The sequence below is a fragment of the Arvicanthis niloticus genome, chromosome 1 (genome assembly GCF_011762505.2).
Source record: "Arvicanthis niloticus isolate mArvNil1 chromosome 1, mArvNil1.pat.X, whole genome shotgun sequence".
In the NCBI taxonomy this organism is placed as follows: domain Eukaryota; kingdom Metazoa; phylum Chordata; class Mammalia; order Rodentia; family Muridae; genus Arvicanthis; species Arvicanthis niloticus.
In genome coordinates this window covers 100,994,200-101,008,388 of record NC_047658.1, presented here as the reverse complement: position 1 = coordinate 101,008,388, position 14,189 = coordinate 100,994,200, and the positions used below count along the sequence as shown (strand labels likewise).

Genomic DNA, 14,189 nt, shown 5'->3' with positions numbered 1-14,189 from the left:
TCATTTGTGTTGCTATCCTCTGGGTGGGAGGGTACATGCAGGTGTGTCCCCATTGTTCACCGTGAAGCAGGCCAAGCATCTTAAAGCTTACATCTCTGCATGCTCTGGGTTATCTTCTCTAGATGAATTCTTAAAAGTGGGGTGGTTGACTCAAAGCCGTGTGCATTTCTAAGGAATATGATAACAATTTCCAGATTGCCTCGTGGAAGGCCGGGCCAGTTCACACTTCTACCAGCTGTGCATGGAAATTCCTGTTTCTTGGCTTCCTACCAACAGTGGTGTTTCATACTTTAATAAATCTGGCATGGCCCTGGGCGGCTACCAGGTTGGCTGGAGGAATCGCAGCATTAAAAGCTCTCAATAGTTTGAACCTGTGGGTCACAACTTACAGGATAAATCTGGAGGTAAAGTGACAAGGTCTGTGGCTCAATAAAAAGCCTGTGAGCAGGCCTAGGGTGGGGAGGTCTGAAACAATAGCAGTTCCTATGAGGAAGAGCTTTCAGTAACAGTGGGTCACAGCAGCTGTGTTAGTGCTCACCAGGACTGAATTTATAGACTCCACAGGTCAAAAGGGAAAAGGGTTTCCTGGACTCTAAATTAGGTGGCTCATATCAGAACAAGTGTTTCTACATTGTAAGGAGAACTTGTGTACCTGACTGGCTTCCAGAGCCAGTGTAGACTGATGCTCAGACAGTTACTAGACTGCCGGGAAAATAGTTGAAGGAATGAAAGTGTGTGGCTTAACAGATGGTTTCAGGGAAGGAAACAACGACTTTGCATCACTCTTCTTGTTAACTACAGGACACAGTACACAAACATCAAAGTGTTTTCAACCTGAACTTGATTCCCAGACATTCCCACATAGGGAAGGGCATCAGCCTGCTCTTCTCTGGGCACCACCCTTCAAGACCTCAGTTGCTGGGACTTGATGGGTAGAAGAAGAGAAAATATGTAGGTGCAGTATTCACCTCTGTGGGGTGCGTGTGTGTATGTGTGTGAGCATGGTTGTTTGCATATGCATGTGTGCTTTCATGTATGTGTGTTTGCCCACACATGAGTGTGTATGTGAAAATATCTGTGGATGCATGTGCATATCCTTACATAGATATGTGTATCCATTCATGTGATATGTTCATGCATGTCAATTTGTATGTGGATATGTATGTATATGTATGTGTGTGAATCTTCTCATATGTATGCAAATGCATACATATATATATGTATGAGTATGTGTACATGTATATGTATGCAGATATATGTATATGTGTGCATGCATGCTTGTGAATGTATGTGTGCATATGTATGTGTATGTGTATGCATGTATGTGTATGTATATATGTATGTGTGTGTGTGTGTGTACATACACATGTATGTGTGTATGCATATGTATATACATGCTTGTATATAGTGTGCTTGTACATGTGTGCATGTGATTTTGTGTGCTTATATATGTGTATGCATGAGTATGTGTGTGCATGCATGGATTTGTGTCTGTCTCTGCTGTTAAGTACGTTATCTCACCACACTTGTTTTCTCATCACCTGTCCAATCTATGTCTGTTATTTGTTTTCTTTGTTTTGGTTTAAACAGCTTCATTCTAGGATAGGTGAAGAATTTAATACCCGTGCAGGCAGAATGGGGGCAGGGAAGTGTAGGTTCTTGCTAGGAAGGCAGGAAGTCCTGTTCACCTACCACAGTGTTTTCAGCTCCCTTTCTTATTCAGATAACTTCAATCACAGTTCAGTTCTTATGGGTGGGTCCTCTCAGATCTGCCAGGAGAAGAGAAATAAGAACTTGGTTTTGTGTATTTTATGATAAAGTCCTACAGCTTTCTGCAAACTGGACACTGGAGAGTTCTCAGACAAAAGGGATGAAGACCAGGCCAGTGCACATGCCTCCTGGTTCAGCCTTTACTGTGAGCCCCAGAGAGTGCTGCTGTGTGCCACGCTGGACCGAGTGATGTTACTCTGGTCCTAGGGGATGGGACTTGAATTTGGCCATAGTTCAACATGACCTTGATACATTTGGCGAGAGGAAGAGTTTGTCATGAAAAGATGAGCTCTCTCTGGTTTCCTTTGAGGCTGTTGGTGTGTTTTCTGTAACACTTTACCCTCTTGGAACTGGCAGGAGAATCTTTGATTTGAAGTGGATAGTCAAGTATCGGGCTCTATACATCCTTTCTTTCTCAGCACAGGCTGTAAGTGAGGTGCTTCTTCAGAGATTGGGGAAGGATACACATGCACTTTTCCTTATACAGAATATCTGAGTAAGTCATCTGGAAACTTGGATTCTTACAAAGAAAAAAATTTTTTTCAACAGACATTCTATCTCTAGGAAATAATAGAATCTTGGTTTCCATTAGTTACAAACCTTATTGGCTCATTATAAATGATGCATACACAAGCTCGAATCCATCTGTCAGCTGATCATCTTTCCCTCTTTCTTTCCTGTCATCAGTTCAACATTGTTTATCTTTATCATCCAGTTAAGTTGACTATCTGTCTAATATTATGAGTTTTTTGTAAGGTCATTCTTAGGGATGGAGTCACTCTTCCCTTATCCCCCAGAGGATGACAAGCAAACCCTGAACATCCTGACATTCCTCCAAAAGCAAAGACACGTGCAGCCATGGCTCTGGTCTCTGTCTCCCACCCATCTCCACCCAGCTTGTATCATGTTAGTCTATGTCCTAGAGTCCTCATGGTAATGTCATCACTGCTGCCACACTTCCACTCCCAGGGTCCAGGTCACACTGGCCACTTGCAGTATCAGCCATCACGTAACTGATACAACTGTATTTCCAACCTGAGATACTTTAATGACTCTGAACTTTGTAGTAAAAAATCAAGATTAGTATCAAGGTAGACGATTCATCTATCATGGTGCATAAATCTACCATGGGGTAACTCCAAGGATGCTCAATTTCTTCTTAGAATTCAATATAGGAAGCTGTCCGGAGCAGACAGGTCTCTAATGAAAATGAACATTAATACTGAAATGTTTGTCATGTCAATTCTAAGGATTTCTGATGTTTTGAAAACCAGCTATCCATGTAAGGTAATCTGGACTGTTGCCTGTTAACTCCACTCAGCTATTTCTAAATAAAACATAGAGAACACCCTTATAATAAACTCCAAGTCATGAATTTGCTATAGTCCCTTAACTCACAGGCTGACCATCTCAAATCAGTTAAAAAAAGTTAAAGAAGGACTGGGTCTAAGCTTTGTATTCCTAAATGTGTTATACTGGTACAATGCCTATGGGAGTAACAATATTCGTCTCACTCTTACGGTGAGACAGCCACTAGGCAAGAATTGCCACTTTCCTTCTGCAGACAAATTACTGTCCAGAAAAGGACACACTTACAGAATAGTCGACTGATTATATCTGCCTAGACAGAGTAATCAGCCCTTAATAGTTCTGCAGCACTAAGGTCTGTCAGAAGATCCTGGGCCAGAAGGCAGAAGAACAGATGCTCCAACGTTTTGAAGTAGAGCGAGTGTCCAGGTGGTCAGAGGTCTCTATAAATTGGCTAAGTTTTAGAAACTACGATTTGTGCTTCCCACAATTATAGTTAACTCAGTCATTCTGGATTTCTGATGGGGTTGAAAACATATAGCTATTGACCTTAAGAGAAAATATTTGAGTGGATGGTCGTCAGCTGACATTCATCCTAAAGCCAGGTTCAGAACTAAATGTTCTAGTTAGAATAGATGACAGAGGAGCTGGTTAGTCAACAAAAGGATGGACTGGGTATTAGGACTATCCTGTACCTCACTGGTACAAATTGGCATAATTATGCTCTAATTGTATTTTGAGAGAAAAGTTTCATTTTAACAGGAAGGGTGATGTGTAGGAGGAGCTAAGGTAGGAGGAGTACTGAGAGGAAGAAAAGGAGTAAGAAGAGGAGAAGAAGAAGGAGAGGAGAAGCTAGGTGATGAAAGAGAGAAAGAGGGGGGAGACAGGGAGGCAGATATTCATGTATCTCCACCAGTCAAAGATAGTTGTTATATCTAGGTCGGTCAGTGGGTTACACCTCTGACTTAACAATTCCAAACTTATAAAGCCTATGATTAACATTTTTTTAAAAAAAAAAATGTATAAATGCAAAAAGGAAAAGGGGGCATGGGATAGGGGTTTCCTAAGGGGGGTGGGGGGGAATGGGGATAGGGGATGCCATCTGAAGTGTAAATAAAATATCTAATAAAAAAATTACAATAGAAAAAAAATCTACCATGGGGACATTTGATGGTGAAATGAAGGGACATTTTGTAACGTATAGATGGCGTAAATCCCCAAAGCCTTGGATCAGTTCTGTATTTTTATTGCTGGAGGGGGAATCCTCTCACCTCTGATGACTTCCAGTTTCCTCTTCTCTTTTTTCCCTCCTTTCCTCTCTTCTCCCTCTCTCTTCCTCCCTGCTCTCCAGGATCAGGAATGAAGCCCCAGGCCCCTGTGTACGTTGCACTGGGTTTCATTTTTAGCTCAGATTTTCACATTTTCTATGCAAGACAGCATGGCCTGAGACTTGTGGATAAATTTTTAAAGTTGGCTGAAATATCAAAGAGCCCCTTGGTCAGTGAGAGTGCAGCCATGAACTCAAGTAACCCTAAGCCAGGTAGAGCATAGAGAAGTGGCTGAGGGGGTGAGAAGCAGTAAGCTTGATCTTCCACATCCATGAAGGGTGCAAGAGGCCAGAAGATATACTTTATTTATTATTTATTGTGTCATGTGAGTATGTGATATATGAGTATATGAGCATATGTGTTACAGTGCATGTGTAGTGGTCAGAATAAGTCAATTCTCTTTTTTCTACCTTTATGTGGTTTCTAGGAACCAAACTCGGGTTTGTTGGGCAGATGTGGCAAGGACCTTTACTTCTGAGCCATCTCTCTGGTACCTAAACTTTACTTTTAGTTAACTGATCTTTGTACATGCTTACTGGTCATGAAGCATGTTTTAGTATAGGAAATGGAGTCATTTTTTTTAGTATATTTCTGTATAGTCCACTATGTGATGATCAGCCTAAGATATTAAACCATGTGCTTCATCATAAGTTTTTGTCATTTCTTTATTATGGGAACATTCAAAACCCTCTCTTGTAGCCATTTTGATTATGCGATACAATATTGTTTGACTTTGGGCCAAGGACTTCAAAGACAAATGCACTTATTGTCATTGGCCCAGCTAGTGTTTAAGATGGTGAAGAAGCCAGGCCTAGTGTGATGGATAGTACCATTCCTGGACTAGAACTTGGGACTGTATAAAAGAAATGGGTGCACTGGGTATGAGTATCTGTTGCTCTCTGCTTCTTGTCTGTGGGTGCAATGGAACCAGCTGCCTCCAGTTCCTCTGCTATGATTCTCTCTCCATGATATAACATCCAACTATGAGCCAAAGCATACCCTTTATCCTTTAAGTTGCTTTTGTCAGGATATTTCAACACAACAACAAAGAAAGACAGCAGGTCAGGTGTATTAAACTCATCTTCATTTTACAATATTCTCAACTCAGTTTATCAGGATATAACCAAGTCACAGGTTGAAGCATGGTCATATAGGATGATGGGAACAGGGCAGCCCTAGGGTTGGAGTAGGGTGAGGGCCATACAAGAGCAGAGAGATGCAGGTAGACCACAGGAAAAAAATCACAGAATACAACTCAATATAAAGCTAAAAGAAGGATAGTACAAGAGATAGCACTAGTGTGGCCCCAAAGAAAGGTGCTTGTAAGACCAAGAAGGGGCCACAAGATGAAAAGTGCCCTTGGGGATGTTTGGAGGAGGTACCAGTTTTAAACACTGAAGCATTTGGGGTTGCTGCTGAGAGACACATAGGATAGAGTGTTCAGGGCACATGTCACACCCAGGAGAGGAAGAGGACCTAAGGGCCTGAAAGAGAGGGCCTTGTACATAAAGAACCAAGTCCCCATGGATATCACTGGCCTTTGAGGGTCGGTCAATGTTTTAAGAAGAGGAGTTGAATCCTACTTTTCATTCTGTGAAAGGTGCCAGGGAGGAACCTTCAGTGTCCTAGGACTCAGCTGGAATGGAGCTGGAAATCTCTGCCCATGAAACCTGGAAGGTTATTCAGCCTAGGGAAATGAGAGGCCATGTGGAGATTTCTCTAGAACCACCTAGAGGGGCTAAATCTTAAGTCCTCAGGGCTAAGTCTGGGACTTTATCCATTTTCCTATCCCATGCTCCCCGTTTCAGAGCTTCTCCTCTGCCAGCAGCAGTCTGCAACCCTTCTCTCCTCATCTTCTGGTTCCTCTTCTCTCCTGACTTAGTAGTTCATGATAGGCAAGCAAAGGACAAAGCTGGTGACAGTCATGCTGCATGTCTGAGTGACATGACATATGAGTTATCTTCACAAGGTCTGTATGAATCTTGGAGTGTGAATTTTTGTGGCACAGTTAGAATAGATTTATAAAAACTCAGCAATTAGCTGTAATCCTGTTTGTAATAGAAGTTGTTTGCACTTAGCTTTGCTGAGTCCACAGCAACTTGGCAGTGGCACCATGATCGATAGCGGTTCACTTTAAAGGGCTTCTTATATTCCACTAATGTTTATTTGAAAGCAGTTGCAGTGATGCTTGGTAAATGGCTCTCGGTCAACACGAGAGAGGTGCATTCTCTCTAGAAGACAGCTTGCATGCAAACAAACTAGCAACTTGAGCTATTAACTTCCTCTGAGTGACAGTTTTGAAATGGTGTTGCTGCGGGGAAAACAAAGCAGAGTGTGAGTGTTTCCAGACATCAAATTAGTTAGACAAATGAACTTTGAATAGGAAACCAAGCTTTCTGGTTAATCCACACAGTGCATGCTGTGTTCGTGTAAAACCATTCCAGAAAGCAATCATGGGCTAGACTATAATATTTTTAATACCGCGATTGTATCAGTAAGCACACCATAGGAAGCTATTTTGAACAAAGGTGAAGTTTGGAGATGTATGTTGCACTGTATCCACACAGGGTTTTTATTTGCTTCTGTCTGCTTCTGTGGTGATGTTCACATACAGATTACTTAAAATCGTCTTGCCATGTGGAAGAAAGGAGGAAGCTAATTTGTTTCCAGCCATCAATCCAAGGACTGGCCTGGAGCCCAACTCATAAATAGACCCTCAATTAATAAACATATAACATCGCTTTATGAAAATTTAAAGCAAAACAGTTTATGATAGCCATTTAGATCTAGATACAAAGAGCTTGTAAGACAAAGAGCTTTGTCTGGATAAACTGCAGTAAATAGTAAGAGAGATGGTGTCTCACTGCTGTCATGCTGGGAAGTTGAAATTCCATTTGTGGTTGGGTTTCTATAAGGAAAATGCATTTCCATTTCATCAAGCAGGATGGTTTGTAAATAGGCATTTTACCTCTCGGATCCCATCACAATCCTCTTGTTTATGTCAGTTTTGAATACTTCTGTAAAAAAATGGCCTTGGCTTAGGTGGCTTAAAAAGAGTCTCTGTTTCTTATCTCCCAGCTGACTGGTCTGAAGTCCAGTGAGCTGGGTGAGGCTTGACTCTAAATCCCAACAAGATAAAGAAGGCAGCTCAGGCAGCCTGCAGCATAGAAGACACCAAGACAGGATCTACTCTGCTCCTTGGAGGTGTGGTAGAATTAATTTTTTGTGGCATTGGGCCAAAGTCTATGTTTTCTCCATCTTTGAAGTAAGCAAGGCAAGGCTGGGGAGATGGGTCCGAAGCATGAGATCTGAGTTTGCTTTTTAGTTCCTCTGGGAAGTCACAGCAGAGGAGCTGGAGGTAGCTCAGCAGATTGTTCCTGCTGTCGAGAAGAGAACAATGAATGCTTGTGCTCAGATCACTCGGTCTTTTTATACAGCCTTAGACCCTAGCTCAGGGAATGGTGCTACCCACAGTGGGCACTTCCTACCTCAGTTAACTGTATCAGTAAATCAGTAACCCTGCACAGCCAGCCATGTATAATGGCATATACTTATAATTTCAGTGCTGGGGAGGCAAAAATGTGTGGGTCCTTAGGCTTTCTGTTCAGGTAGCCTGGCCTGATCAGTGAGCTCCAGGCCAACAAAGAGATCTTGTCTCAAAAACCAAGATGAATGGCACCTTAGGAAGTACACCAAGTTTTACTTCTGGCCCCCACATGCACATGTACACATTTTCACAAATACCTGAATATGTGTAACTAACACTCATAAATACATACTTTGAATGCACATGCATACTGTTTTTAAAGATCCTTGTGAGTACATTAACCACTTCCTGTCTAAACATTCCAGGGTAACCTCCCCATCCCAGTGTCCTTTCTCCTAGTCATCTTCAAAGCCCTGTTTATCACCTGAGTTGAGTTATTCCCAGTTTTCTGGAATGGTGTGTGGGGAAAAAAAGAGGTTATCTTCATTCTCCTAGTGAGAGAACTGAGGATTTATGGTTTAACAATGGCTCTATGGACAGCCATCTAGCTAAAGTCAAACTGTACATTTTTTAAATGAAAACACCATGTTTTCCAAGACAGCATGGAATAGTTCTTTATTCTGTTACTATGGCTTAATCTTTGGAGATGGTACAGCCATTCTGTGATCCTAACTTTCCATCTAGGGTACTCCTGAAAGGCAGACAAATGCTCAGCCATCTTCCTCTATTGGAGGAAGTTTGAAATTTCTAATGTAGCTCTGGATCCTGACACCAAGCCAGGCCTTCTGCACATGATGGTACTTCTTATGATGGACCCTCGTTTACAGAGGTATCAAGAAGCTGGTCCTCCCTTGTGCCTCCAGGTGCTTTGCCTGTGGTCGTGGGCTGCAGAGTAGCATAGGCTGATAAGACGTTCCCAACTTAGACATTATCCTCTCTTGTTCCTGAGCCATGGACAGATGGCCACTTGGGTGGGTAAGTCTGTCTCTCCTTGCTGATTTAAGAGATGTCTAAAGGCAGAAGGTGACACAAGGCTAAGGACCTGCGGTCATAGACTTCTTGGGAAGTTGTCAGCTAGACCCAGCTGGAAGCAGACTTCTGCAGGCTCATGACAACTCAGCCTCACACCCTGGCTACCTATCACTATGGGATCCTGTCATGAAACTAAAATGCACATTGCTGGAGCTATTACTTTACCACACAGTCTTGTCTTCAAGCCACCATATGGTCCTGTCTCCAGATCACCACATAGTCTTGTATATGGGCTACCATGTCACTAAATTGTTCCCAAGTTTCCCAGTCCTGTTACTCCAGCTACCATTTCTGTGAAAGGTACAGGATCCAAAACCGTTAGGAGGCAGGCCTCTGAGGACAAGAACTTCATGAGATCCACCCCCCCCCCCCTCCAGCAATGCCTCATGCTGGTGGATCCAGGGTTTCTATGCTCCCTGCCACACCCTCCACTCTTCACTTTGAATCTTACTTGAATATGCATTAAGTCCTAAGTCCTTCCTTGTGGCTCTAGGCAGAACCTCTCTTTCTTGTTTTGAAGTCTTAATCACTGTGGGGTGCACAGGAATGGGGCAGGAGGATCTAGAGTCTTCACCTGGTTATTGAGAGACTAGAAAGGCTTCTCCATGTTCATTTTATCCAGTACCATAGATAAACTAACCATTCAGCTCCCTTGGCACTGGAGGTATGGCTGTGCAGCAGAGTGCCTGCCTGTCATGCTGGGTTCCTCTCCCAGCATCACAAGGGGAAAGGAGTAAGAAGCAAGAAGGGCATTACTTAGCTAGAGCAAGCTCTGTCTGCCTCTCATCTCCAGAGGAACATAATGCATGTTCATTCTCAGGCCTCAGTGACTCTGTATGGAGCCTGTGTAGAGCTTCCTGGATCCTTCAGGGGTATCAGACTCTTGGCTGAGGTGGGCAGCCTGTTGAGGCCCCAGAGAAGTTGTGTATGTTTCTTAGGGACTATGTGTGACTAGGAGAAGAGTCCAGCATCCCTCCCATGCCTCATGAGAGGAACTTTAATGTCTTGGAGTCTCTCTTCTCCCCAAGTAAAATGTTTCTTTGGTAACTCACATTGCCTCTCTGCTTCCACTCTTTGCTGATGTGTCTCTCTAGGTTGCTGCACTTGGTACAGGAAGCATGCATGATGAGGCTTATACAGGCCTGACTTCACAGAGGTTCTCTTTTCTTGGAATAAGTATACCACGAACAAATAGATGAAAACATAAATGAATAAGGACTGGTGATGCTACATGCTGGAGGAAGCAGGATGCTGCCAAAAGTACATAGGTGCTCATGACCAGGTCAATGGCTAATGGCCAACAGCCAGTGGTTAGGCCACTCAGAGAACCCAGGGAGAACACTGCAACATTAGACCTTAGAAAGCTGGGTATGACTACAAGAAGATAATTAATTTCATGATCAGGAACCTTAGAGGATCAAGAACTGAACTGGGGGGTGGGTATCCATGTTGAGGGAAAGCAAAGTCCTACCTGGGCCAGAGGAAGGTGGGATATACGTTCTCTGACATATACTCCCCAGAGGGAGAAATTAACTGAAAAGCTGTGGCGTGTCTTAGGTCACAGAATGAGGTGAGAAATTTCCCAGTATAAATAACGGAAAGTGAAGACAAACACTTCATTTCATATGTTTGTGCACATATGTATGTGAATGTGCACATATGTATGTGAATGTGCACATACACATGTGATTGTACATGTGTGCACATATTGGCAGTGCTAGATATAACCAATTCAGGGCCTTACACATGCTATACAGATACTCTACCACTGGTCTATAATCCCAGCCCATTATGTATCCACCAAAAGCAGCTTTTACTGTGAAGAATTTGTGCTTTCTGTTCACAGTTGGACACATGGGTTGCTAATATCAATTTTCCACTGCAAAAAGAAAAAAAAAGATCACCAACTCAGGGATAAAAATCAGTATCACTTATGTAATAACTAACAGGCCCCAAGCCAGGGACCTCCCGTGATGGTGCAGCAGTGCCTTAATTCCTCACTGTGCTAGTCTGCATTTACTTCAGTTTTGTCTTCCCCATGTTCCACAGTGTGCAGATCTTGCTGGCTAGAGAGCTAACATGCTAATATTAAAGTGGTAATCAAGATGCCTCTAAATATTCATAGCAATAAATGCCTCCCTTGTGCCCCATGAATGCCAGAGCTGCAGTCTGAAGCATTTATTTAGTGCTGGAAAGGGACTTAGCTATTCCCCAGCTCCCTTCAATGCAGTATTTTAATGCTGTTGTTATGCCTGAAAAATGAGATCCCTCTGACCTTCCAGCACAATGGTTTAGATGGATGGCTTTGGCTCTGAGTGGACCCCTTGGAAAAGATGACCTCAAGGCTGTGATGGGAATGGACGTGGCTATTCTGCTCCTGCTGAGCCTGTGCCAAGCCACTGCCACAGGGCTTCAAGGTCACGGTCAAATCTTTCTAAGTAATTGAAAATTCAGTATGTGTGTACATATACGTGTGTGTGTGTGTGTGTGTGTGTGTGTGTGTGTGTGTGTGTGTGTGGTATATGCACACTTGTGGAGGGAAGGAAAGAAAGGATGATAATTTTTATCTGTGAATTACTGATCTTTTGCTTTCTGGTAGAAAATTGATATTAGCAAGCAGGTATCCACCTGTACAACAGAGCAAACACTCTCCATGGTAAAAATCTACCACTAATAAATACTAAAGGGATGAGGATGTGGCTCAGGGGTAGGAAGCATGAGCTGGATTTTCATGGAAGAGCAGTATCACATGTCCCAAAGGTTCTCTGCCTGTCACTGAGAGTAGAGATATGAACTAAAGCCTCGGGCTATAAATGGCTCATGAGATAATGGGGCTTACCTCTAAGCCAGAGGACCTGAGTTCAAGGTCTGGAATCCATGTGATAGAAGGTGAGAACCAACTCTGGCATATTGTCCACTCCCCTCCACATGTGTGCTGGAGCACTGACTCCCAATAAACAAACGGATGTAACAAATTTAAAACAAATAAATTCTCAAGAAAGTGTTCTCATATACTTAGCAATTTTTTTTTAATCTAACTTTTTTTTCTATGTTAGATATCTAGGACATGGAGTAGCAGGAATATGTATCCAGTAACTGAGGGAATGTGAGCCATCAGACATTAGAAACAATTAATTAATTATTTATTATTTAATTTGAAATCCCCAGTGAAGGCAAGTGGACAAATCCTACCAGCCATAGAACCTATTCAATTGCAGACATGACACAGATATGTAAAGTCATGTATAGAGAAAGGATCAGAAAAAAAAATCAGTGAGCATCTATTTACATGACTGTGGGTATGTAAGTTGTTTTACACAATAGAATATTGTAAATCTATAAGGATGAACAACACATAGAACCAATAATCCCTACAGGTATAAGATTAAGCAAAACCAACTGAGCCATAGAAGAATGGGCCCAGTATAAGGCTAACATTTGTTTAGAAATTCATAGAGTGTGAAAAAACTATAAATGAAATCAATGTGCTAAGTAATATTAATTAGTGATTAATGGGTTCAGGATAGTTGTTACATCTGGTGAGGAATGAAAGAAACATAAGAATGAAGAAGGAATGTTGTAGATTCAGTCACATCCCTGACCCTGCCAATCTATACTGACGCTCTAACCCCCCTTCTTAGAATGTGGAACATCTAGAGAGAAGGTCTTTAAGAGGCTACTCAAGTAAACTGAGGTCATAGGGTACAATAATAATCTTTTCTTGACTTTGTGACCAAAATATTTTACAGAACATCTTAGGAAAGAAACAATTTGACTCATGATTTCAGTTCATTGTGGCAGGGCAGGAATGAGTGGCAGCTCAGTTTATGGAGGCAGAAACACCTCAGCAGAGGGTCTTCACCTCAAGAAAAACCAGGAAACAGCAAAGCCAGAATCAGAGGCTGGAAGAAAAAAAAAAAAAAAACTTCAAGAGATTCCCCTTAGTGACTCATCTCCATCAGTAGACTGGACTTCCTCAAAGTGTCACAATACCCCCAAAGCGCCACCAACTGGGAATCAAGCATTCAAAACATGAACCTGTGAAGGACATTTTAGGTTTAGTCTATAACATATAGGTAGGCCCTAACTCAACAAGGCAGGCATCCTTCTAAGAAAAGTTTGGAACATAGCTGTGCAAAAGATAGCATCGACTTACTATGGGCAGTGCCATCCCTTCACAGGTAGACCTGGACTGTATAATACACATAGCTGAGCAAGCCAGGAGAGACAGTCCAATAAGCAGTACTCCCCCATGGTCTCTGCCTCAGTTCCTGCCTTGACTTCCCTCAGGGATGGGTTATAGCCTGTAAGACAAATAAGCTCTCTTCTCCCCAGGTTTCTTTTGGTAGCAGTGTTTATCAGAGCAACAGAAAAGCAAACTAGTAAAAGGGCTTTCTACAATTCTGGAAATAGTCTATATTTTCAGCTGGGTAGTATATACCCTATCTTTATTTTATTTTTAAAATGTACATTGATGTACTTTATATATTTGTTTAGAGGCACTTCTCCAAGTTTAAAAGATAGGATAATAGTGACTGCCTAAATATCTTTGGCTTATTGATTAGCATTTGATTGATTGGTTCAGCAAATACAGTTCTTTGCACATCCAACAAAGGATGTAGTTCCATTAGGTAAATCAGTCAATATATCATCGTAAGAAAAAAAAAAAAAAAAAAGAATGGTGTGTTTTATGGCCTTCGGTCAATAACAATTAGGAAAATGGATGCAAGCATGCTTTTAAACAAAAATATCCCGTGTAATGAGTGGATTGGAATGAATGTTCCCTTCATTCTTTTCCTCCACTGATATACTGTGGGGATTTATACTGGTTTTCAACTTGATAAGATATAGAATCACTTTGGAGACAAGTGTCTGGGCACAAGCATACCTGTGAGAGATTGTGTAGATTAGGGTCACTGTGGTAGAAAGATCAACCCTAAATCTGGGCAGCACCATCCCCAGGACTAGGCTATCGACACTGAGGTTGGGGTATATGGATTAGGGGAAGGAGACAGGGAAGGGGGGGGGCATGGAGCAAGAGAAAAAGATGTCTGCAGAGCCATTTCCCTGGCATGGGTGGATTCCTTCCTTCACTCTCCACCCAGCCCTCTGGTGGCTATAAAGAGGTGCAAGCCAACATACTGATCACAAGTATATGATGCCATTCCTTTTCACAGGGGAAAGAACAGGACAGTAAGAGGTTGACGGTGATGTGACACTTCTCCTAATAGCTGATTTTTAAGCTCATTCCAGTAAACAGTCAG

At 42.2% G+C, this 14,189-nt stretch overlaps 1 protein-coding gene across 1 annotated transcript in view; it reads left to right on the top strand.

Moving 5' to 3' along the window:
- The window catches only part of Adam12 (ADAM metallopeptidase domain 12), a 328,831-nt gene that overhangs the window by 74,739 nt on the left and 239,903 nt on the right, over positions 1-14,189 (top strand). The gene's annotated exons all lie outside the window — the stretch shown is intronic.